The sequence below is a fragment of the Micropterus salmoides genome, unplaced genomic scaffold (genome assembly GCF_014851395.1).
Source record: "Micropterus salmoides isolate LMB-PRFRI ecotype aquatic unplaced genomic scaffold, ASM1485139v1 Ms_hic_scaffold_18, whole genome shotgun sequence".
Taxonomy (NCBI): domain Eukaryota; kingdom Metazoa; phylum Chordata; class Actinopteri; order Centrarchiformes; family Centrarchidae; genus Micropterus; species Micropterus salmoides.
The window spans coordinates 4,688,317-4,716,073 of NW_024040928.1; the positions used below are offsets into that span (position 1 = coordinate 4,688,317).

The 27,757-nt window shown below is 40.1% G+C and overlaps 1 protein-coding gene across 1 annotated transcript in view; it reads left to right on the forward strand.

Moving 5' to 3' along the window:
- lrfn2b (leucine rich repeat and fibronectin type III domain containing 2b) overlaps nucleotides 1-27,757 on the forward strand; it is a 158,002-nt gene that overhangs the window by 16,756 nt on the left and 113,489 nt on the right. Inside the window, exon 2 of the mRNA XM_038727542.1 lies at nucleotides 26,185-26,242. The gene's annotated coding sequence lies outside the window, so the exon portion shown is untranslated. The remainder of the gene's footprint in view (nucleotides 1-26,184; nucleotides 26,243-27,757) is intronic.

A 27,757-nucleotide genomic window follows, 5' to 3' on the forward strand; every position in this document is an offset into this window, starting at 1 on the left:
AAATAGGTGCCAGGGTCCATGTGGTTATGGTCCTGTCCATGAATATCACAAACATGATCGGAGGCAAGGGGCAACCAGAAGAGTCCAACACCCACTGAAAACGTGAAAAATCAAAAAACAATTTAAATCTAATCTAAGATTGACAGCAGTTCAATATTGAGTAAAACAACAGCAACATGGAAGTGACGGAAAATAGTATACTATATACTGTATATGTCATGTTTGTGTTGAAAATACACATTGAAAAATGCAGTGTGGTGAACAGGACAATTGGTCTGTTTTTGTACAGATGCAATTAGTGCTATGGAAAAAGAAATTCCACCCCCTTAATATTTTTTAGCCATCCTTACTAACTTTCATTTGTTCGTGTTGACCGCTATGGCTTTTATATAACAATTTATGATATGTCACACGCTCTGATCCATTCAGCATCATAGAGAGTGCAGTAATCAATGTGCATGTCTTTACTGTATGTAGGTGAAATATTCAGCACAGTGGTGACTGAGGTTACTGTTGTTTACTCCAGATTCCAGTGTTTACTGTAGAGCAGACCGCAGTGTCCTTCAGGATTTGTCTGGCAGTTGGTTCTGTACTGTTGGCTCACATCAGGTGTCCAGCAGCGTTTCTCACACAATCTGAACATTTTCGCTGACATATCTCTGAGGACGGTCCCAGGGATTAGTCCCTTTCCCCCTCATGCAGTGGCCTGCCATCCAGCCCCAGGATGGCTGCCAGCCTCCTGGATTGGCCCAGATCAGCCAGTGTCTTTAATTCTGTAAATGAAGGATCAGAGGGGCAGAATTACAGGCTGTATGTTGATATTCGATATAGATAAGGTCAGGATGCCTACAGATTCACATAAAACACACAGCAGTTGCGAGGTGATTGTGTCCTATCTAGCATAAGGATGGTTTGCTGTATTATGTGGTTTTAGCTTGGATGTTGAAAACGCAATATGTCATGGTATTAGGAATGCTTTTGTAAAGGAATAGTTTAAAGGTTTTCACAGTTTGCTTAACACACATCCGGCAGCATTTGTGTGCTTGCATGTGTGTAATAAAATCTTGTTACTGAAAGTTCTCTTGCCATGACTAAAATATTTTTTAAAACATATGATCTGCTTAATGAGGTAGCTTAAGATGGTGTTAACCATTCCTGCTGCAGTTTTTTCACTTTTACCCAGCAGCTGGGAAGCACGACTTCTTGGGTTTTGAAGAGCTGCAGCATTTATTCGTGGACAAACTGTAACCTAGACTGTACATTTACTGCCTCTTTGTGTGTCCTCTTGTGAAACACAATTAAGTGAAACATTTTCTTGCTACCAGAATACATCTCAGAAACTACAACTCTGAGCCATCAGTTCAGCTTTTACATTTTAGCACATGAACATTGACCCTTTGTATTCTTCAATTTTCCTTTAAGTGTGCCCGTTGCATTTTCCTTCACCTGTGTGATGATGGGACAGTGGATAAAACACAGGCCTTTGGTGTGAGAGACCTGGGTTCAATTCCCCACTGGTTTAAATACCCACATGTACCAATGTGACCCTGAGCAACACACTTACCCCTAGTTGCTCCAGAGGCGTGCAGCCTCTGATATAGGTGTATAGAGGCGCTTTGTTGTACCTGTAACCACACATTTTGTCAAAAAGACCTTCAAACTCTGTTTAGCTCTGTTTTGGTCTCTACCAACTCCTGAGAAAAATATTTGTCTTTTTAGCTGCTTAATGCCCGTGTGTTCCATTATGTTCACCAGCTAGTCTGTAACCGCCTCTGTGTTAGTGTATGGGCAGGTGGCCGGCAAAAACAAAACAATGAGCTAGAAGAGGGTCAGAAGCTCAGTACAACTGACGGGAACTGCAGAGTTGACCCTTTATATCTATAGAGGGAGCACAACGTTAAACATTTTTGCTACTGGCCCCACCGGGCCAGTGGGTTTGAAACTTACCCGAAGACAACTTCGACTGTCCTTCCCTCCAAAAGTTGGAATTTATGAGTCTTACAACCAAACCAATGAATTAAGCCCCTTTTCCACTGCATGGTACCAGCTCGGCTCGGCTTGGCTTGGCTTGGCTCGACTCGCCTTTGTTTGGTTTTCCATTGCGGAAAATTTGTACCTGTACCTGCTTCCAGCTACTTTTTTTCATATCACCTCCGTTCAACAGCGCTTGTGATATTTACACAGTGCAGTGGATACGAGTCGCCTCTTGCCATTGGTAGCGATATGTCAATCACAAGGTAGTCCCGCCCTAAAGCATACCATGCTTCATCTTCAATTTTCCCCTAAATAGGACCATCATTTACTAAATGAACATCATGTTGTGTTGAAGAAGACTTTAAACTAACAACTGAGATCATAAACTCATTATGAAAGTGGGAAATAGGCTAATTTTACCATTATTTTTAACGGAACTGGACATCTCTTTGCAACCAGAGGAGTCGCCCCCTGCTGGCTGTTCGAAAAAATGCAGGTTTAATGCAGGTTACTTCCGCTTCACTTTTTAGACCCAGAGGTTCCCGCTTGATTGAGATTACAGATTAGACATTGATTGGCCAACGGTGCATGCCAAAAGCTGTAAACAACTGAGTTTATTATGCTTTTCAATATATTCAAAATAGTATATCCAGATGTTTTATATTTCCTTATATTGCTTTTATGTTCTATGTAAAGCACTTTAAATTGCATTGTTGTTGAAATGTGCTATACAAATAAACTTGCCTTGCCTTGGTTAATTTACATCAATTACACTGATAAAGAGTGCAGACAGATTATTATTATCATTATTGCCACTCATGTTAAATCAGATATTAGCATGAATGCAGGAGACAAGGATTCAGAGCGGTCTTAATGTGATACATCCACTCCAACAAAAATGTTCCTTGTTTTTACTCCATTGCCTCTGTTGCAGCTGTAAAGAAGTAGATACAGTTTTGAGCGTCTCAAAAACAAAATGACTTGTTTCATGATCAGAATTTGATTAATTCAGTCTGATAACATTTGAAAAGTCTGGAACAGACTGAACAAGACTGAATTATTTTACCTCTATTCAAATTAGCATAAGGCTAAACCCGGGAGTTAGCTGGCTCCACCAGGGGATCTCTCTGGTGTCGTGTGCTCTTTGATTAGCCATTCAGAAAGGCCATACCTCATTAAAGCAACAGAAAAACAACAAAACAAAAGCAGGTTGTTTAATTTAGTCCTTCATTGTCATCCCTTTTTTTTCTTTTCGTGGCACAAATTGGGTTCCATATGGTCGTGCTTTTAACACAATGCTTGTCTTCATGTTGTCATTCGCTCTCTTCAAACCTAGTGGCTTGATCTCCTGTTGTGTTCCATTGTATTATATATTATTATATTATCTTTATTGTAAAGTTGGTGTGCATTCTGTATATTTCCTCTCATCCTGTGCATGATTTAATGCTGTGTTACATGTTATCAGCTTCCCTGCTCTTTGTGGAACAAAAGAGGAACACAAATATCCAGCATGGTTTAAGAAGCAGATTAACATATCAGACTGCGGTATTCTCCAACTGGCTGCAATGAAATTAGTCCTCGCTGATTAAATCTCACTGCATTAAAGTCATCCCAGCACTCTGTGAGGGAAAAAGCACAACTTAATGAATAATTGTGTAATATATCCTGTGGCTATGTTGATTGCAAATTACTTAAGTGCTCCTGAAGACATGCGGTGTGTTTTATTAATGACTGACTCAGTGAGGACCAGTCACTGTTAATATGCTTAAGCAGGCCTTTGAATCAATTGTGAATCATAAGAAGTGAAGACATGCAGGAAAACCCGCTCAGCATTTCCAGGCCTGTTCTTATACTTTCCATATAAAATATTTATAATCTTTATTTCTACCAATGATCCCTGTGTACTAAGCACATTCAGCCCTGTTCATATACTCCTCAAGTGGATATTTATGACTTATATTTGCTTCAAAATGAAGTAGAGCTTCCCTGAATTAAACCCAGATTTAACAAAAGTGCTGGGGCTGGAGTGAAACATCAGGGGAATACAAATCACCTCCTTGCTTCTTGGTGAAAAATTGCAGCGTTCCCATTGGATCGTTTTGCCCGCTGTGCTGCTATTTTTATCTTATTAACATTAACAAGCACTTATGAGGCTCTCAGTGGTGCAGAAGTGCCAGTGGTCATAATATTTTTTCCAAACACAACCGTCTTCTCTGGGCATAACAAATTCCTACGGCCTTCCTCCGTTTCATTACAGGCTTCCACTGATTTGTCTCTCGTGTGGAACAGCGTGTACTATAACCTCATTACCAATTTAATCTGCCTGCTACCTCACTGTGTCACGCATTTGGTACACGCTATCACTACAAGTGCCCAAAATACATTAGGAGATACCCAAATAACTCCTAACCCTAACCCCTGCAACAAACAGATTTATTTATAACTCTTTCCTACAGCTCCTATGACTTCCTCCCTGCCTGCCATACTGTTGTAGTCCTGTTCCCACATTCAGAAGCTATGGGATGCAGTCAAAGCACACTGATACTGTGTGGATGGTTATACTCTGCAAAATGCTTGGCTTTATCTTTTGATGTATTTCTTTTATGAAACAAAAGCAGTTTAACCAAATAAACAGCTGTTTCAGTTGCAATATATGTTGGGCTGGACAATAACAATCCAATAATTATCACGATATAATTTTTTTCAATAACAATATAACAAATGTTCAATAAACATTCAATAAATGTGTGATTGTATTCAATTGAATCATACAAATTAGGACTTAATTTTTTTATTAAGATGTTTATTTTGTTGAGGAGAAAGGACTGACTTTCATTTTACTCATGCATATTTGTAAACAAAGATTTTATCATAATTGTTTTGAATGTTCTACCTCCGATTTGTGAAGTGTTCCACTGTTTGGCCTCAAGTGTTGACCATAAAGAAGAGTTTAAACCACATTTAACCATCAGGTTTCTTCAACTTTCACTCAGGAGAAAAAAATCAGCTTTTAAACTTGAAGGGAATAATGATTTGATACTTATTGTGATAATTATCGATATCATAAGATATGAAACTTTTCATCATGATAACATTTTTGGCCATATAATCCAGCCCTAAATATACTTTTTTGTAGAATTCTGTATCATGAAATATATGTTCCCACTGCCAACTTTCCAAAACAGCAGCTTGGATGACGTTCTCTGTAAAGTGCAATTTATACTTCTGCGTAAAATCGTCACCTATGGCGTAGCCTGACATGCACCTCCTCAAAAATGTAACTACACGTCGAGTCGGCGCGGACTGTAAGCTCTGTGATTGGTTGCATGGTAAGCCTCGCAATGCCTCTGAGCCGACAGGAAGTGTCCCGTGCTTTGAAGTAATTTTTACTAGCAGCCAAAACGGCGGCTGTAACACGGAGGATGAAATGACTCGTTTCATTATCAGAATGTGATTCATTTGGTCGATAACATTTGAAAAGGCTACACCAGCCGCACATTTACAATTTTACCCCCATTCATGTTAGCGGAGGGCTAAACCAGAAGTTAGCCTGCTCAGCTGGCAAAAGTCAACACAGTGGACGCAGTAGCGCTACTGCCGACTAGCGTTTGGGGTGTAATTGCAGATTGACAAACACACGGACGCACAAGTATAAATGCCTGGCTACGTGCAAAGCCTACAGCGTAGCTACGCACATAGACCCTACGCAGAAGTATAAATCAAGCTTAACCCTCTATTGTCAATCTAGCACAGAAATGTCCTTTCAGAATAATACACATGGTCAACATTGTGAAACGGTTGTAGTTTGGTTAGGTTAAGGCACAATATTTTACTCTCTCTGTTACATGTACTTAAGTACATTTTTTGAGTAAATTGTGCTTATGTTTAACGCTGGATACTTTTTACTCGAGTTGTTTAGAGAAAAATGATTACTTTTACTCTACTATTTATTCATTTACTATCTGTTTAGATGCAGATGGTCAGCTGGTCACAGGTCAAATAGTGCTAGCAGCTGATATTTACACACTAACTAAATGCTGGTCTGAGGTCACTACGCCAGCGAACCGAGCTGACACTGAGCAGACAGAGAGCAGAAAGTGTCTGTGGTGTTAATGCTAATACGTTTCATAATATACTGTATGCACAGTATATCATGCCTCAGAACTACCACTACTCCTGCTTTCTGCCGTAGTGTAAGTATTCAGTCTAATGGTGTGCGAGCAGTGTGCTAAGATACCAAATCAAGCCTTTGAGCAGTGTTTCTCAAAAGGGGGCTTTCAGCGGACGACGGGGAGCACTGGAAGCTATATTTTGGAAAGAAGGGTTATTGTGCTGCTCTTGGGGGGCGTTAGTTTTGTTTTACGAGTTTATACCATTTAAATAAAAATGTTATCTGCAACATTAAAACCTGCCAGTTTGCTCCACTGTGACTGGAGGAGACAGTGTGTATCTTAACTCTTCTTCTCTTCCGTGTTTCTGTCAGCTTCTTGTAGCTCAGCTCAGAGCATCATCTATAAAATCGACACATGGCGTTTACTTTGTGAACTCTGGAAACTCTGGCTTTCTTTCTTGGTTTTGTCCAGGGAAAAATGTCTATCTCTTAAAAGCCTTGTTTTTGCAGCAGTTACAAATTTACAAGAGAGATATCCCACTGTTAGACTTCCCCTGAAAGCAACTTCATCCATTCAGCACCTGATGCGACACCAGTGAATGTCGTGATAGTAATTAATTTAACTTGCAGAGTTTTAACGAAAAAACTGAGGAGCAAACTTGTTCTTTTAGACTGTGAACTTCGATTTAACAGAGGTGATGATGTTAACAATTGTGTAGATTTGTGCTGAGATTTCTGTCTGATGAGAAGTGTTTTTTTTTAGAGATGTGCAGAAAGTTTTTTGAACATGAGGTGAAAATACTGCAGGAGCTATTAAAGTCTCGGAGTTTATAACTGAATTTAATTAAATTAATTTATCATTGAGGTGAAAAGGTCCCACTGTCACATTCAAAGAGGTGACTTCTCCAAACAAAGAGTATAAGGGACCTCCATGATGGTAGGAGGCCGCTGGCCCAAAAAAGGTTTACAACGACTAATCTCATTGTCTTCATATGATGGAGAGACCTGGATCTTGGTGGCTCACCCCTGATCTGGGGCTGTCTGTGATGGGAACTGGGGCTTCTCTACTAGAATCATCAAAGCTTAAAGGCATAATGAGTAGGCTTTACTGGTTGCAGTGGTATTTTCTTGATAGGACAGGTGAAGAGAGACAGGAAATGTGGGAGAGAGAGACAAGGCATGAGATGCAGCAAAGGGCTGCAGGCTGGACCTAGGCAGCTGTGTAAAGGACTCCGCTTGGTGAACATACAGAGAGCAGCGGAGTGAGATGGAGACATGGATACAACTTACTTGCTACGTTTCTATAGAATCCTGATGTCACACCCGGCTTGCTGTTATTGGCTGGGTGCTACACACCCTCTGCCCAAAGTTAAGTTACAGACTGGGAGCTTGTAGCCCGAGCCTTAAAACCTCCTCCTAGCAGTCCAAAGCTCCTGTACTAGCCAACATTCCCCGCTGCTCAGAGCTCCCAGGCCGGGCTGAGATACCTAAGCCAATAGTGCTGGGTAGGGCAGCTACAGTTAGCAGCAGTTAGCTGTTACTTAAAAGCAATCTGTCCATTGGGAAACTCTGTAAGTTACTCAGGGTTACTGAGTGATGCTCATTTTACTTGCTATTGTTGTGTTGTACAGTTTTCTTTTTTTTCAGCTATGATTGTTTTTAAACGTGCTATATAAATACAATTTGACTTCTAGAATTTGAGTTAACTACTTATTGTAGCTCAAGGGGAATTACCTATCTCAGTATTTATGCTCTATACACTTTTTTTGTGTGTACATAGTGTTTCAAAGTCATTAGCTAAATTAGCTAACATGTGCAAAAACATTGGTATGGTTCTAAAAATATTCATTAAATCACGTCTAGCTCATTTGTTTATGCACAGGGCTCACTAATCCCTCTGTAGATGTATCTCAGGAAAATTAGTTAAACAGATCAATGTACCTCTGCCCCCCTTTCTGTGGAATCTCTGCTTGCAGAAAGCAGGTCACGTTATAAATAGCATTTAATACCATCCTCTGTACTTCTGTGCTTTAAATTAGCAGCGCATGTGTGTGTGTGTGTGTGTACACACTGTGGCTTTACAGTGAATGCATTTGTATAGAAATAGTGTATAAATAGGCTTCCATTCAAATTCCTACCAATGAGTAATTATAGTATTATTCTGATTCTTATCATCAAGTGTAACCTTAGATATAGTTGATAGATAGTTGCAATGAAAACTTTGGAGAAAGTGATAATTTTAGAAATGTTAACATGTTTGTTGGGGACTATTTTCACAGGTGGATGAATCCACATTTGGTGCTCTAGTGAGTGTTTGGGCCAGCAGGACGCTTTATGTGGGACCGGGTCTACAGTGTGTGTGTTCATGGTAACATGTCATCCAGTGCAACAGTGCTGCTCACTGATGAGTTTTACAGATACACACACACACACACACACACACACACACACACACACACACACACACACACACACACACAGTACTTGTCACTAGATACATTCACTGTTGGTTTGGGTCTGCACATGGGATTTGTTTGTTGTTTGTTTTATGTTTTTCATAGATATACATATTTGTCATTGTAAGTAAAGATTTATAAACCTTAAGTTAGACAATCTTTCATGTAAATCTGTGATCTAAAATCCGAGGAAACCCATAAATTAGAATCAATTCAAGTTAATGGCTTCACTTCACAACCTGTATGGTAAGAATGATCAATTATCCATATGTAGGTTCCGTATCCGTATGTAAGTTTTAGTGGCATCTAGTGGTGAGGGTTGTGAATTGCAACAAATGGCTCACTGTGCATCCACTTGCTCCTCGGATGAAATCAGTAAATAAACTATATATACTTATTATAATAAAAGTAATTATTGTAAATTCAGCAATAAAAGAAAACTAACCTTACGTTTTCTCCATGAGGTTGTACACTATATCAATTTAAATTCTAAATCCAACATCAAAAGGGCTGGGAAAACTGTCAACGTATGGTCCTCTTTTAATATCTTTATATAATATAGACTAGCCCTGGCAAAGTTATTATTATTTGTATTAGAGCACTACAAACTCCCATTTCTAGATCACAGGGAGAAGTGGGATAAAGTATACCATCAGTTCAAGATTTAAAATGAAGGTCAAATTTAAAGATGCAATACTTCACCACAAGTGTGTGGACACTGTTTGGTGCTGTTTTTTAAGGTTTGAGCTAGGCTCAGATGAAAAGAAATGTTAATGCTGCAGAATGCAATTATGTTTTAGACAATAGCTGGCTTTCTAGCCTGGTTCCAGACCTCAAGTTGTCAAATACCGACGTTTTGTCATTCCCCTGACATAGAAGTACCTTTTATCGTCTGTATGATACAGACCAAGCTTTCAACTAACTACAACATAACCCATTCATGTCAGGTGATACTTGTTCATTAATCAAAGTTTTACAGTTTTTTGCCGTTGCTTAAACTTAAAACCAGGCTTTTGAACTAAAATAACTCAATTCTTCAAAAAGGAAACACAGTAAAAATTGATAACACACTAATCAGAAGCTTCAGTAGCTAGCTAGCAGGAGTGATATCAACAATACTGAATGTTAGTACTTTCTAAATGACCACATGGTGCAGGCGATGAGAAATGAAGGGATTTGTGTGAAGAGTTCAGGGAAAAGAATGTGTTTGAAATTTTAGTTCAAAAGCTTGCTTATAGTGTTTAAGCAATGGAGAAAAACTGGAATAACCAGTTTTTGTTGTATTGTTGTGAATTTATCTCACCAATGTGTAAGACTGTGTTGTAGTCTGTGTGTTTTTGAGGGCTTATGTGTCCTGTTTGAGGGTAAAGTTTGTTTTTTCAGCAAGATTGAATAGTTTTGAGTGGAGAGCTTCATTTTGACCTGAAAATAGGAAGTTTGGGGAATTGGGTGAGAAGTTGTGGATTTGTGTTTAGAGTTTCAAGAAAAAGAGGCACAATTTCAAGAAGTGTGTTTAAGCAATCGAGACAAACTGTGAGCGACATCACGTTACATACATATTTTAACCCAAACCGTGATCTTTTCCAAAACATTCTACAGCATGTTACACTCTGCTGGTATTCTCTTTCACAGGGCTGCACAGGCCTGTGCTCTGAGAAGTGAGAGCAGTGCGGCGTGGCAGGCAGTAACCTGCACCGGGTGAGAATCTAACCCTATGTGGTGTGGAAGCACAGACATGGTCTCTGCTGATGAGCACTTCTCTGGGTGGATGTGGGAGACAGCAGAGGATGGATGCTGGGGGAAAGAACCAGCAGGCTGCTGTAAAATCAGCAATTAGGAGTGTGTGAGTGTGCATGCTGGGAGTGTGTACGCATGTCTGTGCTTATTTAGTAGACCTCACCACCATCAGTGTGTATTTATATTCTTCTTATAGTTAAATTTCACTCCTTACCATCCAGATTTTTGGGAGAGAGGAGTGTGATGACTCATTCTCATAGCTTGAGGAGACGATTAAAAAATAAATAGACAGTTTGGGTTACTCAGGGGAGTAAAACGCATTAACTTGTGAGCTTGAAAAAAAACTTGGAGTTGCCGTTTTTTTAGCCTTGCTCTCGCTCACACTGACATCTCACTGTCTTCTCCTGCCTCTTTTTCGATTTACCATGAAATAGGCTTACTTGGTGGATCTAGGTAAAAACTAAGAGGGGCTGGTTAAGATGAGGTGTGGCTAGTGCAAAAGGTGACATGGCTCAGTATTAGCACCCAATGGGTTGTTTGGTAAAGGAAAAAAAAAAATTGCATCTCTCTATGAAGTCAAATCATTATAGCTTGTTCAGGTTTGATTATTTTATTATTATAAAATGCAGAGACATGTGAGCATAGAAGCAGTGTCTGTATATAATACACAAAAGGCATGGCAGGTAAACAGTGCAGTATAACAGGGATTGTGTGATGGCTGAGGTACATTTTATTACAACATTAACACATGTAGTATGAATATTTTACATTGCAGATGTAATATGAATTGTGTGTAATATAATCAAATCTCTGACAGTCGACAAAAATTAAAGAAATTAATTTTTAAATAATAACAGTACAGTTAGTGTAGACTGAAATGTGGACTTTGTTGCTTTCACACAAAATGCATTGAATAACCTCACTCAGTCCTAGGGTGTCGTATTTGGTAGGAAAGGTCCCTACTGATATCCAGCGACTACTGAATTGTCCATACCAATAATTTAAATCCAAAAATCGTACATAAGTTTACATACAATATAAGCACGCATCAAATTTGAGTCAATGTACTGTATTTGATACACAAATGGTTAACAGCTCTCATTCCCTACCACAAGTCCAATACAGTTTGAAAGATAATATTCGTCCCCCTTCACAGTGGTTTGGTCTGCTTCCTACCTTTTTCAGACCCTCAGCGATTTTATTTCTAAAAGGTCAGTTAGGGAAAGTGAGAAATATAGAAGCTAATTTATTCCCTTGAATGCTGCTCAGAGTAATCTCAGAGAGCGTCTCTCCCTCTCCTCTCGCACCATGCGGGAGGAGTGAGTGAGTTCTGTGGTTATGGGGATGCTCTGTGTGTCCGTCGTCGGTCGCTCAGTGCAGCAGACAATGTAGTAGTTTCATTAATTGGCGTCATTAGTTGAAGTAGAATCAACCACCACCAAGCCTCTGTGTATTTACACTCCATTTTATGCATGTTTACAATCCATCTCAGAACGGTGTTACTTTTCCTTTCACCTTACTATCCATCCCTCAGCCCTACAGAGAAAACTGTTTCCTTGTGGAGGTGGGAAGTTTATGACCAGCGGGGCATGCTGGATGTCTGGACATATCTGCTGCAGACAGTCAGGATGGATCAGACAACAAAAAGATCCATTCTCAGGTGGATTAGAAGAACAGAAGGTCTGATGTGGATGAGAACTAGTGGCCAAATGCAGAAGGCAGGGTTGAGCACTGCTGTGTTTCAATATCATTAGCTGTCCTGCACATTTACTTTATGTAGAGTGAATTGTAGTTTAGTTTTGTGTTAAATTACTGGAATTGCTTTAGTATTATTTTTTTGCACTTTGGAGTTACTCTTTGCGAAAAAGCAGGTCACAGCGTTTCTGATTAATTTATGTGACATAAAAGGTGAGGCGTGCAGTAAAGAAGTGACATTATTTCTGTTGTAATAGAATCATGGTTTATGCCACATACCGTAAAACTTTGAATAATAGCCCGGGCTTTTATTTGCTAAAATCATGAATTGACCCTGCCTAAATTTGGGACAGGCGTCCATATGGGACAGGCCTTTAATTCCTTTTGCACAAAACTGAAACTACTATGAAACAGTTTATTTATTTCAAACAGAATAATACTTGTATAAAAATGATCAAATAATATAAAATACACGTCATTCATTTGATCTAGCTCCGACAGACGGCTTATGCGCTTTAGGCAGCAACCGTAATGAAAACAACAACAGGGTGCAGGATGAGAGAAGTGCGGCAGAAGTTAGCAGGCAGCGATGGACTTCACATGACAGGATTTACAACTTGGATTAATTTTTATGAAAAGCTGTTTTGATTCTTTGGATGGGTGGACCCTTACAGACAAAGAATCAAGGAACGGACACATTCGGACTTCACAGCGGACTTAACGAGCGCTTCAAAGGTAACAGCAGTCATCACTTTTTTTCTTGTACCAGGCAGGTTACACCAGTAAATCTATAAGAATTAGACTTTGGGTCTTGTTTGCGTTAAATGAACTGAAAGATAGAATTGTGGAGAATCTAACCGATCTAACGATGTTCAGCATGTCCATACTGACACATTGATCATACGTTTAAACATTAATATTTGCATTAACGATCTGAGCAGCTTAGAAGCAGCTAAAGCAGGCAGCCCCGCGGAGTTTAAGAGGTTTTATACATCCAAAGAACTTCTATAAAAACCAGACCAGGCGTTTAATGGAGACCTGCGTTTATTTGTCAGAATGTGTTCCCACACCAGGCCAGTCAACGGGGTAGGCGGCTATTTGGGACTCGGCAATTAATTGAAGTTTTACGGTAAATAAATAAAAGATACTTTTAGTACTACCAGTAGTGACACTAATTGCAGTGCTCTCTGTTGTTAGTTATTTTATGGCCAGTATACAATGAGTGTTTCTGTTGGCCTTCAGTGTTCAGGTACAAGAGTCGATCCTGGGACAAAGTATTTTTGGTGTATCAGTGTATTTTGGATGTGAGCTTCAGGGAGAGTTTTGATAACCGATGCATTCCATTTAGGTTTGTGGGAGTTTTTCCTTTCTTCTTCTTCCTTTCTGAAAAGTCATAATGTCTGCTGTGAAAAGGACTTTTATAAGTACCTGGGACCTGGGAAAATAAAAACAATTAGCCCAGGTCACGTGGACTGTCAAGGAGGTCATTTTGGCCTCATGTCGTTTCACCTTTTGCGTCCTGATTTTCAGTTCTATGTTGTCTTAAATTAGAAGGAATACATTTGAAATACATACTTTAACCACTTTTCAATTAGTATTTTTCACAAGTTAAGTCCAGCAGCAGAAGCTCTGAATATGAATAAAAATGATGCAACCATAAGACAACAATCAGACTCTTGACAGATAGTCAAGACTGTAGGGGGGTCTTTCTCCCAGGGTGCCTATGAAGACACCACTGAGGAAGAAATGCATAAAATTATGCAGCTGGATTCTAGGGCTGTTGCGATAACCACAAAATTGAAATACTGCGCTATTGGCCAAGCCTACTGCAACCGCAACGTTCATACTTTACACTTTAGGGCGTGTAAATTAATAAATTAGTGCTTCAAAAGTTCCACAACCGTAACGGTTCAAGGACGGACCGCCATGGGTTGTACGTGACCTGACTTCAAACTTGGAAGCTGTCAGAGTTGCCGTGTTTTCTGTTGTTTTACTGTTTATTTTAAAGGTTAGCTAACTTGGGGTTAGCATATTGCACGGCTAATGTGGCTAGCACGCTCGGCGAAGTTGGACTAACGTTGTAAAACAGTCGAGAGAAACTGAACTGTAAGCCTCATTTGAAGACTAACTAACGAGCGTAGTGTGCTGGATGCCTGCAGCTGTTTTCATGTTGCTTTCTGTGGTAACGATATAGCTACGTGTGAAAAACACACAGTCAAACTACAGAAATTATTTTGCTCTGCAATGTTGTGTAACTCTGACTAGCACCCAGCAGCTAGCTTGCTCCAACCATAAAGCTGCTGTTAGCGGCTCACTGTGCACTGAGGTGACAGACACACTTCCTATGCTGTATGGCACCAAATTACTTCATTTATCAAAAATAGCAATAATAGCGCATACCGTTCCTTTGAGCCCCAACAAATTACTGCGGGGAAATTACTTCACTGTGACAGCCCTACTGGATTCTCCCATGAGCCCCTTCCATATAGCCTCTGCCAGCAGATATGAATATGTTCAGGTCTTTGTAGTACAGTGTTGCTGTTAAGGTGCCTGTGAAGATACAGAGCTGTGTGTGTGTGTGTGTGTGTGTGTGTGTGTGTGTGTGTGTGTGTGTGTGGAGGTCTCTGGATTTAGCCTGGCTAATCAGATCAACTTGGCATGAAAGACAAATAGGCCTCAGGCATTACTGTGCTCAACTCATTTAAGTGGAGCATTCCAACTCTTAACAGTCCACTGCTCGGTGAAGAACCTGCACACGCATCACTCCGTTCTCACTGTTTTGGTATAGATTTGACTGCTCGATGATGAACCATTTTTGTAGTTTCCACACAGCAGTTATACCACACAGCCACTTCGTATTACAGTTGTAATAGTGGCTGCCAAGTACCGCAGGACTCTCTGTAGTGCCACTAATAAAACACCTTCTGTAGAACAATGGCTTTTGACAACAGTTAAAGGGTTGATTTACCCAAAACTCTAAAAGAAACATTCCCTCACTTCCCTATCTAATCATGCAGATAATTTTATCTCTGAAATATCCACCTCAATCACAGTGCAATGGAGATTGATGAAATTTGTGGTGCTGAAGGTGAATTAAGCTTTAAAATTTTTAACAACATCCAGAAACAACTGGATTATGCACATACCTCACTGTCATCATTTTTACTGGAATAACTTTTTATTGGAGAGTCAAACCCTATGAAACCAAAACTACCTGCATTGATTCCACCAAAGGAAAGTGATGAAATAATTTAGGTGATGCAATCCTTACCCAGCAGCTGTTTCGCTCTCTTGTGAGACTGCACCAGACATTGTGGTACATACTACAGCAATTTTCCTTCTGGTTGCGCAGCACAATTTCAGCTAAATTGAACTTTGACCCCAAATACTGACCTTCACAGCACATGTCCAATGGGTGAGTGAAATCAGTTTACATAAGTAACATGATCTGAATGTGATACATGATCTGGATAATAAAGAATCTGATCAGAGGTCTTTGAGGGGTAATTAAAGGTTAATTTCGGGCCCTAGTTTCACATATTTTGTGGTTGATCAGACTCAGGCTGTTATACTAGGTTTTAGAAAACATCATGGAATGGATCCCTAAGAGTGACTCCAGGTGACACCCTCTGTTTAGACCCAGAAACGCTAGGAAATAAAGTCTTGCTAACAGCTCCTCTGTGTACACAACAAACTCCTCTCACATGACTCACATTTCCACCATCGATCCGATATAAAATCTGCAGATATTGGGCATATTTTCATTATCAAAGAACGCTGTAACATGCGCCGCTGCTGTTGTCACGCTCTGGGCATCATGTGCTGCGCCTGGATAGAGCCACTCAGACGCAGTGCATGCAGCAAGAGCCAAACAAACATGCCATTGATGTTTTTCACTGTTTAAGAAGAAGACAGCTCCATTGCAAATTGGCACCAGTCCGTCCTCCTCCTCCCCTCTCTGCTATGATTCACTGCAGGTAACAATGTGCCAAGTTTTAAATTACATGACAAAGGAAGCTGAAAAGTTACACCACAGACAGCTTTCAATTTAGCTGGTTTGTACATTTTCAGCCTTGTTTGTTCGCACATCCTATGGACTGAAGTTTTAGGTCTAGACAACATTTGCTTTTATTTTGTGCCATAGACAGCTCCTGTTACAGTGCTGTTTGCAGCTCAGTAAACATATGGAGCTTGGTTGTTACGGTTTTACATAAAAATAAAATGTGGCACTGGCATTTTATCCCCTTTAATTTACTTATTTTTCAGGAGTTTCATGTCTATGTCTACATTTGTAAAATGATGTTTTTTTGTAGAATCACATGTTATTTGTCTTATTTAATAACTGTTTCTACAACAAATGAGTAATAGGGTATAAGTAGTACAGGAGAGACTTAGTATTCTCTTCAGTGAAATGTATGGGCATCGGCCAAAATGAGTTTAAACATATCGCCATATCAAATATCGGCCAAAATCCAACATCATGCATCCCTAAAAATAGGGTCCAGGTTTAAAAAATAATCAATACCGAATGTTCTTGTTTCTCTCAACTCTGCCTGCATTCTGATGTCAATATGCAAATTAGGTAGAGGTGGGTGGAGCTGGCAGACAAGTCAACAAACATGACATGTCTCAGGTGAAGAGATTCTCTTGAAGGACCACTACAACAGGCAAGGTGGGGGTCGCACGTTGGAGGAAGTCAATCAGAGGCCTCTGTAGCCAGTGGAGAAGCTCGCTAACACCGGCGCCCACTTGGCGTGACACTCATCTTGCAGGTCCGAGCGTCTCTTGAGAGTGTCCTGAAGGGATTTTTCCTGATCCAGCTTGGATACACAGATACAGATAACATGTAACACCAGGTGGAAATAAGATCTTTAAGCCAAAACCCCTCCGGTGCATGTGAGGTTAACCTTTTTTTAATTTAAAGCATACCCTCTTTGTCAGACAAGCTCCACTCTCAGAACATCCTCCAAGTGCTACACCTCTGGTGATTATGGATGATCTATTCAAAACCCCTTAGCCATAACCTTTTATTCTTCTACATATTTTATTCCTTATATATTGTGCATTTCTTTTGACTTGCTGCATCACATTATGAAGCGCACTATTCCTGGTTTTTTGGGTTTTGCAAATCCATATTATCTAGCAAGAGAAGGCAGGCAAAGTTCTTAGAATCTGCACGTGTTGTAGTGAGATGTTTACATCAATATGAAAACTTGACATTTTCCATATCCTGTAGAGTAACAGCAAAGTGCAAATTTGTATCTCAAGATTTAGTTTGAAGGTGAGCTTAAAGACACATTCCCCCGATTGTCTTTATGGCATCTGCCGGTGCCCACAAATCCTAAATGGTGCTTGCAGCTCAGCAGTTTGAAACTCAGCTATGGCGTTATAATGACGATAAATAAGACATTAGTCTGGCTGGATCCCACAGGTCACCAGCTGTTCGAGACATTCTCCCTCCACAATAACAGTAAAGTAACTTAATACATTTGCATATGTTACAAATACACTTGTTAATATTTAACATTTACTTACCAAAACTAAAACAATGTGTCCAAAATGTCCACGGCTCATTATTCAAACATAACTAGTTCAACAGTTTATATGAAGGACATGACGTACATCTCAACCAGATCCTAAGCAGTAATGGCAGAAGTTATGTGTCTGTAAGTAAATCTTCCACAGAGCAAGGTCACAAAGTACCTTACACATGCAATACTGTTAAAAATAACACCATTAATCTGTACAAAGAAACAAACAAAACAACATTACAAACACTAGACAGCACGAGGCAAGGGCCAGTTTGAATAAAAGAGAAGACCAAAGTGACCTAGTGGTGCTATAAGGGTGGTGTGTGTGTGTGTGTGTGTGTGTGTGTGTGTGTGTGTGTGTGTGTGTGTGTGTGTGAGAGAGAGGATGTTTCACTCTCCGCAGATGGACGCCACATTCCTCCTGAACGTGACCTGAACTACATTTTACTCCCTGATGCAGTAGACTCAAAGCTCTGTGAGCACTCAGCTCAAGGAAACAAAATGAGGCTGTGCGTCCTGAAAACAGAGGCAGAGAAATATCTAAATGACAGACACGTAAGTGTTGGGTAAAAGACGGACCAAACACAGACGCAGCACACTGCCCTTGACCTTAATGGTTGGCAGTTCTCCTTCCTTCAGCAACTTTTGTGAAGGTGCTAGTCTAATTACTCCACTGATGCTCCTTAATAATCCAAAGGAGCAGATTGTGTTTGCATGTGGCAGCTGTTAGCACAAACCTAGAACACATATCATTAATACCTTAATTAATAAATTTAAATTAATAGGCGAGTCATAAATAGCTCCCAACTACTTATAATGGCCGGTTGTGGGTCTGCATTTTAACCAAATATGCAGGTCTCGTTTAGACAACTGGTCTGTTTTTTATGGAAGTTTATGTATAAAACCTCGAAAACCCTGCCAGTTCACCTGCTTTAGCTAGTTCTAAGCTACTTAGATTGTGAATACAAATGTTTAAATTTTTGTCCTTAGATTCTCCACAATTCAATCGTTCAGAAACGAACAATGAGCACCAAAGTCCAATTCAATCAAATTTACCGGCATGCTAAACAAGAAATGAACAAAAAAAAATGTGCCAGCTCCCGACCTTTGAAGTAGTCGTAAAGTCCAAATGTGCCCATTCCTCGAATATTTATATTACTTTAGTCTGTGGCTAAACTGCTGTCTAACAGGACAGCGAGGCATCAAGTGCTGTTCCTGTCTCATGAAATGCCTCATGAAATGCCTCATGAAATGCCTTGAAACTGCCCCCCTGGCCAACAGCCAGTTCTGAAGGCAGCATCTTGATGCCTGTGACCCATAAACTAGAGCGGATGGAGGACAAATAAGCCGAATTACATACATATATATACAAATATACTGTACGTTTCCAGTTTCCAGTTTTCTCGCTTCGATTATTGAACTATCATATTAGTCCGTGACTGTAACCAACCAAGTTTGATCAGTATGATTTCTGAGGCGTCTGTTAGCCATTTGTCTTTTCAATAGCTAGTTAGCTGATGTTAGGGCTTGCGTCCCTTCTGACAGCATAAGAGGCGCAAGATGGCGTGCTGACGTCACATGTTGCCCTAAGTGCTGCCCTAGAAGGCTGTTCGAAACCAATGTTAACAGGGATGCCTTCACTTGAAAATTATGCCCTCTGAGGCAGCTGTCTATTATGGTAGCGAGGCAGCTGCCTTCAGTTTCTAACACAGCCTGTAAGTAAGGGTCCACTGATCAAACGAATCAAAACAGCTTTTCATAACAATTCATCCAAGTTGTGAAGATGTGAAGTCCATCGCTCACTGCCTGTTAACTTCTTCCACACTTCTCTCTGCATCCTGCACATGTTGGGTATGCTTGTTTTCGTTACCTTGATGCCTTAGGAAAAAAGTGCATAAGCTGTTGGCTAGATCAAATGAATGATGTGTAATTTACATTATTTGATATTGGATTATTTTAAGTAATGTTCATACTGTTTGAAATAGTTGCCTAGAAATTTGTACGAAAGTACTTAAAGGCCTCCTATCCCAAATATAGGCAGGGACAATTCAGTGATATTAGCAAAGAAAAGCAAAGTTTTATTGTACTTATACATTCTTACTTAACACAGTGTGGTGTAAAATTGGCATGTGACGTCCCACTGTCCCTGCCTATATCCCAAATATAGGCAGGGACAATTCAGTGATATTAGCAAAGAAAAGCAAAGTTTTATTGTACTTATACATTCTTACTTAACACAGTGTGGTGTAAAATTGGCATGTGACGTCCCTATTAGCTACATTCTGCGGAGTTTTGCTCTTTGCTCTAGCTTGTTGCTGTTTATTGCTACAGTGACCTAGTTTCCCTGTGGTGATGATCAGACTTTCATCTCATTTTATCTCAGAAGTATGTATGTGAAAAGAACAAATATTACATGCAAGGAGAATTGGCAGCTGAAAAACATGGCTTTACATCTGTTTTTCATCTAAATGATTGCTTCAGTTTTATACTGCCAGTGCATTAAAAGCAGAACTGACGTGCTCAACAACCCATGGAGATTCCACATTAGTACATAATTTCAGTTTGGTTGTTCTCCCTGTTGTTCCAGAAAGTCATTCACTGAAGAATTGGGCATTTAATGTGTTTTTTATGTAGGGAGATCATTACATTTTGTTTGTGTGCCTGACAGTACTGTTCCTTTCATTCCTCTCTGATGTAATTATAGCCATTAGGTCTGTGTCAGGGTGTCATATTGCCAATAGAAGCTGACAGCTTCTGCATACATGCACAAGTTGTTAATCGCTTCCCATTGAATTCATAGTGTGTATATCCAGTGAAAGACAGACCTGGCTGCTGCCATAGACAGCACAGGTAGATCTTCTGGGTGAGATTAAAAGCTGATTCTTGTCAATAATAGTATTCAATGTTTCAACTCTTTGTAGAAAGTTTTTAACTATGTTAACTACATGCCGTATCTGCAGCCTCTAATTTAGCATTTAGGACTCTGTAATTTAAGCAGAGCCTCTACTGTACAGCGCGGGTACCTTTAACAATGATATAAATCTTCCGACACAGCACCTGAGCAGTAATTTATCCTGCTTCACCCACTTTCTGCATGAGCTGTTGCAGCGAGTCATGAGATGGCAGTCCTAGAGGCGATGCAGTAATTATACTGTTCCATGAATCTAAAGCCCTATTAAATTATTATTTTGTGCTAACAGCATAGAACACTGACCTCTAACGACACCACTTGATTATCTGGTTTGATTTGTTTTGTGCAACAAGCACAAACATTTAATATTGATGTATTATCACTACATAAAGCTCTTACGGTGAATTGTTGCCTAATTAGACAGAGATACAGAGAAATATAAGCATTCACTTGGAGTCATGTTTCTGAACCCTTGATGAATCTTAGTCCAACATTCACTCTCCTTTTAGTTCTAGTTTGGTCTCCACCAACTCCTGAGAAACATTTCTACATCTTACGCTGCTGAAAGCTCCACTGTGTTCACCAGCATGGCGAGCCTGGTGTTTGGTGATGTAGTGCACAGTGGCTTTTTTAGAGCTTTTGCCGCTGGAAACAGCTGTGTGCTGCTGCTAGAAACGAGGCGGAGTGAGTAAAATAGCTGGCCTAGAGAGGCTAAAAAGCCCTGCAGAGCTGAGTGGAGCTGCAGAGAGGGTTGATAATTCACATCAGTATGACGAAGACCTTTCACATGACACATTGTCATTTGATCCATTGAATAAAATTAATCAGTTAATGCATCTTTATGGAAATCTTAAAATTGCATTTACTCTTAATAATCAAAATAAATTTTGTTGAATTATTGTGGAGAGTTTTAGGTGTAAGTGGTCAGGAAGTTGCTGTTGTCATTACAGTTGTAGCATTACTCTGCCCATGTAAATGTACCTTTGCTATCAACTAATTAAATTCCCTTACAGTAGACGTTAATTATGGAAACGTGCTTTTTCATGTATAATAAATGTGTGCATATCATATACACACTTCAGGACACTAAAAGAGATTCAGCACCTTCTGAAATGTAAATTCAACAACATCTGCCCTTGAAAGCGTAGCTTGCAGGCTGTATAATAAACATTGTATATTAATATTTGTGGTATTTTGTATTTTTTCTAAGGCATTTTCAGAGCTTTCCTAGAACGCTACCTTGGCTAGAGCAGGTTATGTTAAAACAGCAGAGCAACAGTGAAAACATCCCATCCAATATACTGATATGTGAATGTAAATGAGACTTGTAAGAACACTCTGCACATGTGCACACAGCCTTAGAAAAAAAAGCACTGCTCCTCTCTTGTTTGTGCTTTGTTTCACTTTGCGGCTGCCAGTGACAAAAGTTCATTTGGGTCCGTCAGGAATGATAAGCATGCACCACGCTCAGATTAAAACTTAATGTGCTCTTGCCGGCTGACTGCTTGTCAATGGAATGGACAAAGCAATAGGAGGCAGTGCAGTGGAAAGATGGAAAGTGAATCTGCTCTCTCCATCCTGAAGCCCAGAAAAAGCTTTTCCCCGAGTCAGCCTTGTTTTCTCTTGCAGCCAGTAATACATCACAAGTGCAAGCAACATATCAGCTACTTCAACCAGTTACCAAATCATTGCTCTTCATCACGGCTTCTCCTATGAGTTGTGCTCTAGTGTGCATGCAAATATCCTCCACTTTTTAGCTGCAAATGGATTCATTAATCATACAAAAGTGTATTAGTCACTTTCAGAGTGAGAACCAGCGAGCACAGGTATTTGTCTTAGCCACACTGCTGCACAGAAAGGTAAGTTGTTACTTCATCATCAGCTGCTGCATGTTGTGCAAATGCTCTACAGAGTCACAAGTCAGTGGGCACATTCACAATACATTTACAGTACAATCACCTCGCCCACATGCACCCCTCACTCTTCAAAATCTAAATTTTTGTCGCCCTACTTTTTCGGAGAGAAGCTTTGATAGAAACATCCAGGTTGTCTTTTATTTATTTATTATTACTGTGTAGTTGCAGTAATAAGATTCATTAATAGATCTGTTTTGCCCTGGGTTTCACCTCTCAGGCTTCCTCCTGGCTGTCCTAACCCTCTGATTGGGCGAGGTTTTTGTGGCCATACATAGCCTGTTGTTAGAGACTTGACTTAACACAAATGCGATGTCATTTTAATGATCAGCAGTCCAAAACCTGAAAGATTTACACGTGACCTGCAATTTTCACAACAAAACTCAAGGTCTGCATACTTTTTCCTGAGCTTTCAAATGCATCTCCTGGTCTTTAAAGAATGAACAATGACTCAACAGACTTGTGACAGGACATCAGATTTAACTTGAGACTTATTGCTTAAATGTGTCTGCTTGGATTTGATGTCCTCTTCCCTAACCATGATGAAATAGGTAAGACTCTGAGGTGTATTTCTTCCATTAACCTACCTGGGTGGGTTAGCAGTGTCCATGCAAAGTATAAAAGGCAGAACGCTGGAAGAGCATATCCACACTGTAGCCAAGTCAAGTAGGCTTTTATTGTCATTTCAACCGTATATGCAGTACACAGTGAAGAGGATTACATTAAAGTGCACACACATTACAAAACAATTGACTAAAACAACAGACAGACAGAGCATAACAGACTCTGAGGTGTATGTACAGGGTATGGTTAAACACACAGAGGTGTCTAACAGGACAGCAAGGCATCAAGTGCTGTTCCCGTCTCATGAAATGCCTCCTGAAATGCCTTCAAACTGCCCCCCTGGCCAACAGCCTGTTCCGAAGGCAGAGAACTGAGAAAATACAACGTGTGTCTTTCGCACATAGCTGCTGCCTGGTAACGTCCCAAGACTCCATAAGTAGAGGTGGAGAGACAGCATTGATTTACCCCTAATCTGTGGCAGTAAACACTACACATACAGTATAAGACACTATTTATGCTATATTCAGAGAGACATTTATTGCAGACAAACAATAATGTTAACCGTGATGTACTGACACAGACACACAGCAGAGAGAGTTGAGGGACCTGCTGTGCATGTTTTTTGTGGAGAAAAAATATGTAAATATATACATATAATATGTTGTAAATATAATAAATATTTTTTGTAATATTTTAAACTCCAGGTTCATTTAAATGTTTTGTACCACATTCTTTAGCAAATAGAATTTTGCTGGGTCATCACTGGACCTAAATACACAGGTTAAGTACAGACAAAATGACCACCTTTCATCACGTGAACGAAGTTCTGTATAGCAGTGGAAATCACCAGTTTCATCATATTAAGTACAAAAAAATTAGCAGGAAGTAGAATTCAGTCTATTTTTAATAATAATTAATACACATGGATAAAGTGCAGTTTGTGCATTTAACATAATATGACATTAGAAGCCTTCATCTGTAACATTACTTTAATAATATATGGAGACTGTGATTCAGCAGAGCAGTTAATCAAACTCTGCAGTCACGTTTGCAGGAGGTGATGATTTGTCTGTAAACTCTCTTAATGATTAACAGGCTGTAAACTATTTATTTTGATGGAGCAGCAAACTGGCAAATTGAAACTCCCACATTTTTTCTCCACAGATTATAGATGTTTACTTGACTTTGCCTGAGCCAGACCGGCGACTCTTTTGAAGCAGCTTCAGAGGCTGACAGGCAGAGTAGAGACCTCGTCTCCGTGGCAGCAGTGTCAGCCCACCTGAGTGACTGACAGCAGGCCACCGCACGGATCCCGCTCATGTTTATTAATAACCCAGTTTCCCGGCCTGTGTATAGACCCCGACAAGGAAAGATGCAGCACTCGCACAATGGTTTTATAAGGTGAAGGGAGGCATTCCGAGGCTGTCGCTTGTAAATCGCTCTCGCTGTTATAGATCAAGATCCAGTGACTCAAAAACACCAGTGGGAAAACACTGAGCTGCAGCACACACCTCTCCCTTCCAAACACTATGGACAATGGACAGAAAGTTGTTACTGTGATGTAGAGACAGAGCTCAGTTAAAACTTTCTGGATGAAAGATACTTTTGTTACAGATTAATAACTCACCACTCTGAAACTCTTGCTCCAGTCCATGTTGCAAAGCTGGTCAGCTACAGCTGAATCGAAGCTGTTTACGGGCTTCTCACTGACCCGCCCTTCTCTGCTTCTGATTGGCTAGGAGTCCTTAACTAGGAACTGCGCAAGTGCAACTCCCAACAAAGATCATTTAGAGACAAGATGTGTCACTCCATAGCTAAAACGAAGCCTTCAACACAGGGTGAAAAGAGGAGCTGCAGCAATGTGCAGTGTGACAAAATATAAGGTGTTTTTTTTGAAAATTAAACCATGTAAACCTGTTCTGGTACAACCCCTAAATAGGATTTTGAACCTGAAAACGAGCATAATACCACCTCTTTAAAGCAAAGCTGGAAAGGTTTATGAATATTTCAACAAAAAACAAGGAACTGATAGGGATAGAATGAACAAGATTTGTTAAGTAAAAACTGTTATTCAGGTTTTGACTTATGTTGTACTGACCGGATTAATGAGATAAGCATACGTTTAACACACGTTTGTCAATTATTTACCTTCAAAAAAAGTTTAAAAGCTCAGTCACACCAGCTCCATGCTTCACATTGAGATTAAGTGGATGTTATTCACTTCATCATCGTCTGTTTTTTCAGCCAAGGCAGGGATTCAAACCCACTGCATTACCATTGCATTTGCTTTGCATCCTCAATCAATGGGACAATGCACACATCTCTCTTTCAATAGAATGTATTTATAGACCAAAGGGTTAATCGACTAAATTTGTCAGATTAATCGATTCAATTCAATTTTCACCTAAATTTTTAAATCCCAACAGAAGTTATCTCATTACGCTTTTTCATATATAGAGCGTCTCTGTGATATTATTTACACAGACCCAACAATTCCTATCATGAGCAAGCACTTGGCCACAGTGGCAACAGAGGCAGAAACCTCAAGCAGAACCTAGACTCAGGGTGGGCGGCTGTGGGGGGTAAGGAGAGAAAAAGAGAGAGAGAGATAATCGTTAGTTGCAGCCCTAATCACACTCACAAACTATCAGGGGGGGTTGGGGGATTTTATCTTGGTTATTTAAAACCACTTTTTTTGGTGTAAACAGATTTTGCAGAGCTGCTTATGCTTAAGCTTTGACCTACTGTTCTAGACTGACATTTCAACTGCTTTTGCCTTCAAACTTGTTAAAGAAGGTTAAACTGCTTTCTGTGAATACATTTTAACTGACACTTCGGCTCCTGGTGATGTTTAACCTTCAGCTGACACATCGACTGCTTTTACTGCTCACACTTGACTAGCATCTCAGTTCCCTTTGATGCTCTCACACGGCCTGACATCTTTCCCGCTTTAATATTATTAGATGCATTCAAATGCTACATTTTAATGGACAGTTCAAATGCTTTCATACTTTCATTTCAGCTGAAATTTCAGCTCCTTTTGGTAATTATCTTTCAACTGACATATCAGCTGTTTTTCATTGTCTACAACAGACGCTTCAACTCTTTAGGAACTTCAAGTTCAACTGGAACTAAAAAAAAACGTTTCAAAACAGTCACGCCTGTTTAAAGTGTTCAAAACTACAATGACGTTTTCAGCACAAGAGAACACACTTTCTTAACAAAATGTATCCTTTTGTATTTGGGTGTGTTTAAAAACTGATGTTCATGTTTGGTGTTTTTCTTTTTACAGAGATGGCCTTGCACTCCGTTGTAAAGCTGTGTCCCTACCACATCTTAGCAATTAACAGGTGAGTAAAAAGTTACCATAGCTGAGAGTTGTGGTGGCCAAAACTTGTAACCTGTTTATCATTAAGCTAACCAGTGGACCAAAAGAGCTTCAGTAGATGTTTGAACATTCTAAGTAGATCATTACTATCCTCAATGAGATTTGACTTGCATGCTGCATACAGAACTTCAAAGTAAACTTGGCATTTTGCTTTTAATTCTGTTAACACTTCTAGACTTCCATGTTGTTCATCTTGGAATTATAAACTATACCCTTGACTCGATAATGCTTCGCAGAGTGCTGGATTTGAGGGATTATGTTTGAAGCAGGATAAGTTTTACCAAAACTATCCAAATCTCTCGACTTAAAGGGTTTTCAGGTGATCTTTTTGAGTCTGGGAAGAGCTTCTGCCTCTCATGACTCAATAAGAGGAGACAGCTTCAGACGTGTGCTAGCAGTAGCCCTCTAATCCACGCCAGCGATGGGCAGTGTGTTTGAGGCTTTAGCCGGACCCGATGAAGGAGAAGCTCTTACAGGCCTAGACGGCCATGATCTAAGTAGGCAGCCAGTGAGGCAGCGGATTGAGGTCACGTCAGCCCATCCAGAGCCAGAAAACCTTTAATGCGGCCGGCTGGGCTTGTTTTGTGGACTTGTGGTGACAGGATGGTTTTCATGCTTGGGTGTGAAGGCATAGAGGAACATATAGGTATCATTTTTATACCGCGAGGAAACTAATTCAGAGCAGAGGAACGGGGCATTTGTATTTGTGACAGTGATATTAAGTTTGCTCTTGTGGTTTACAGCCAGAAACCCATCAGGACTTGTTGAGATGCTTTGTGTTGTTGTTTATTCCTGCCAAAGAGCCGCTGTGCAGGCTCCCGTATCATCTGACAGCTTTCAGAGACAAGGGTGGATCCGCTCAGATTACTGCCTGTGTTCCAGCAGAGTCCCCAGAACCCATCCTGTGACACGCCGCAAGTCACCAATCCATGATTTATTTTATACAACACGGGGTGCTTCCTAATCAATGGGCCATGCAATCGCAGGGGGTCCCAGCACCCCTTCACCTGCAGCGCTAACATACAGATCGGAGGACCGATTCATGATGCAGACGGAACAAAATAACTTTAAACCTTCTACCACCAAGTGTGTCCTGTTATGTCTGATTTCATAGTTCTTTTGAATGAAAAGTCCCTTCAGTGAGTCATTCTAAATCATTTTCCGTGACATTGTTGGCGATTGGAACAGTTGTGAATGGTGAGCAAATTCATTTCATTTGAACATTTTCATTACCTCTGAATCTGCTTGTAGCGCCAGTCCATGGCTTCAAAGTTTTGGCTATCGTTCCTATAAGTTACAGAGTTTTTTTTCAGGTCTTATTTATCTAAAGCCATTTACTTGGAAGTGTAAACAAAGAAAAATGCTGAAGTCACTACCCAAGTTTCTGTTGAAAATATTCAACAGATTTCCTTCCTAGATCAGCTTTGACCTGCTGTATCTACTGCTGCACTTAGATTTCACACATTAAGTGGCTTTC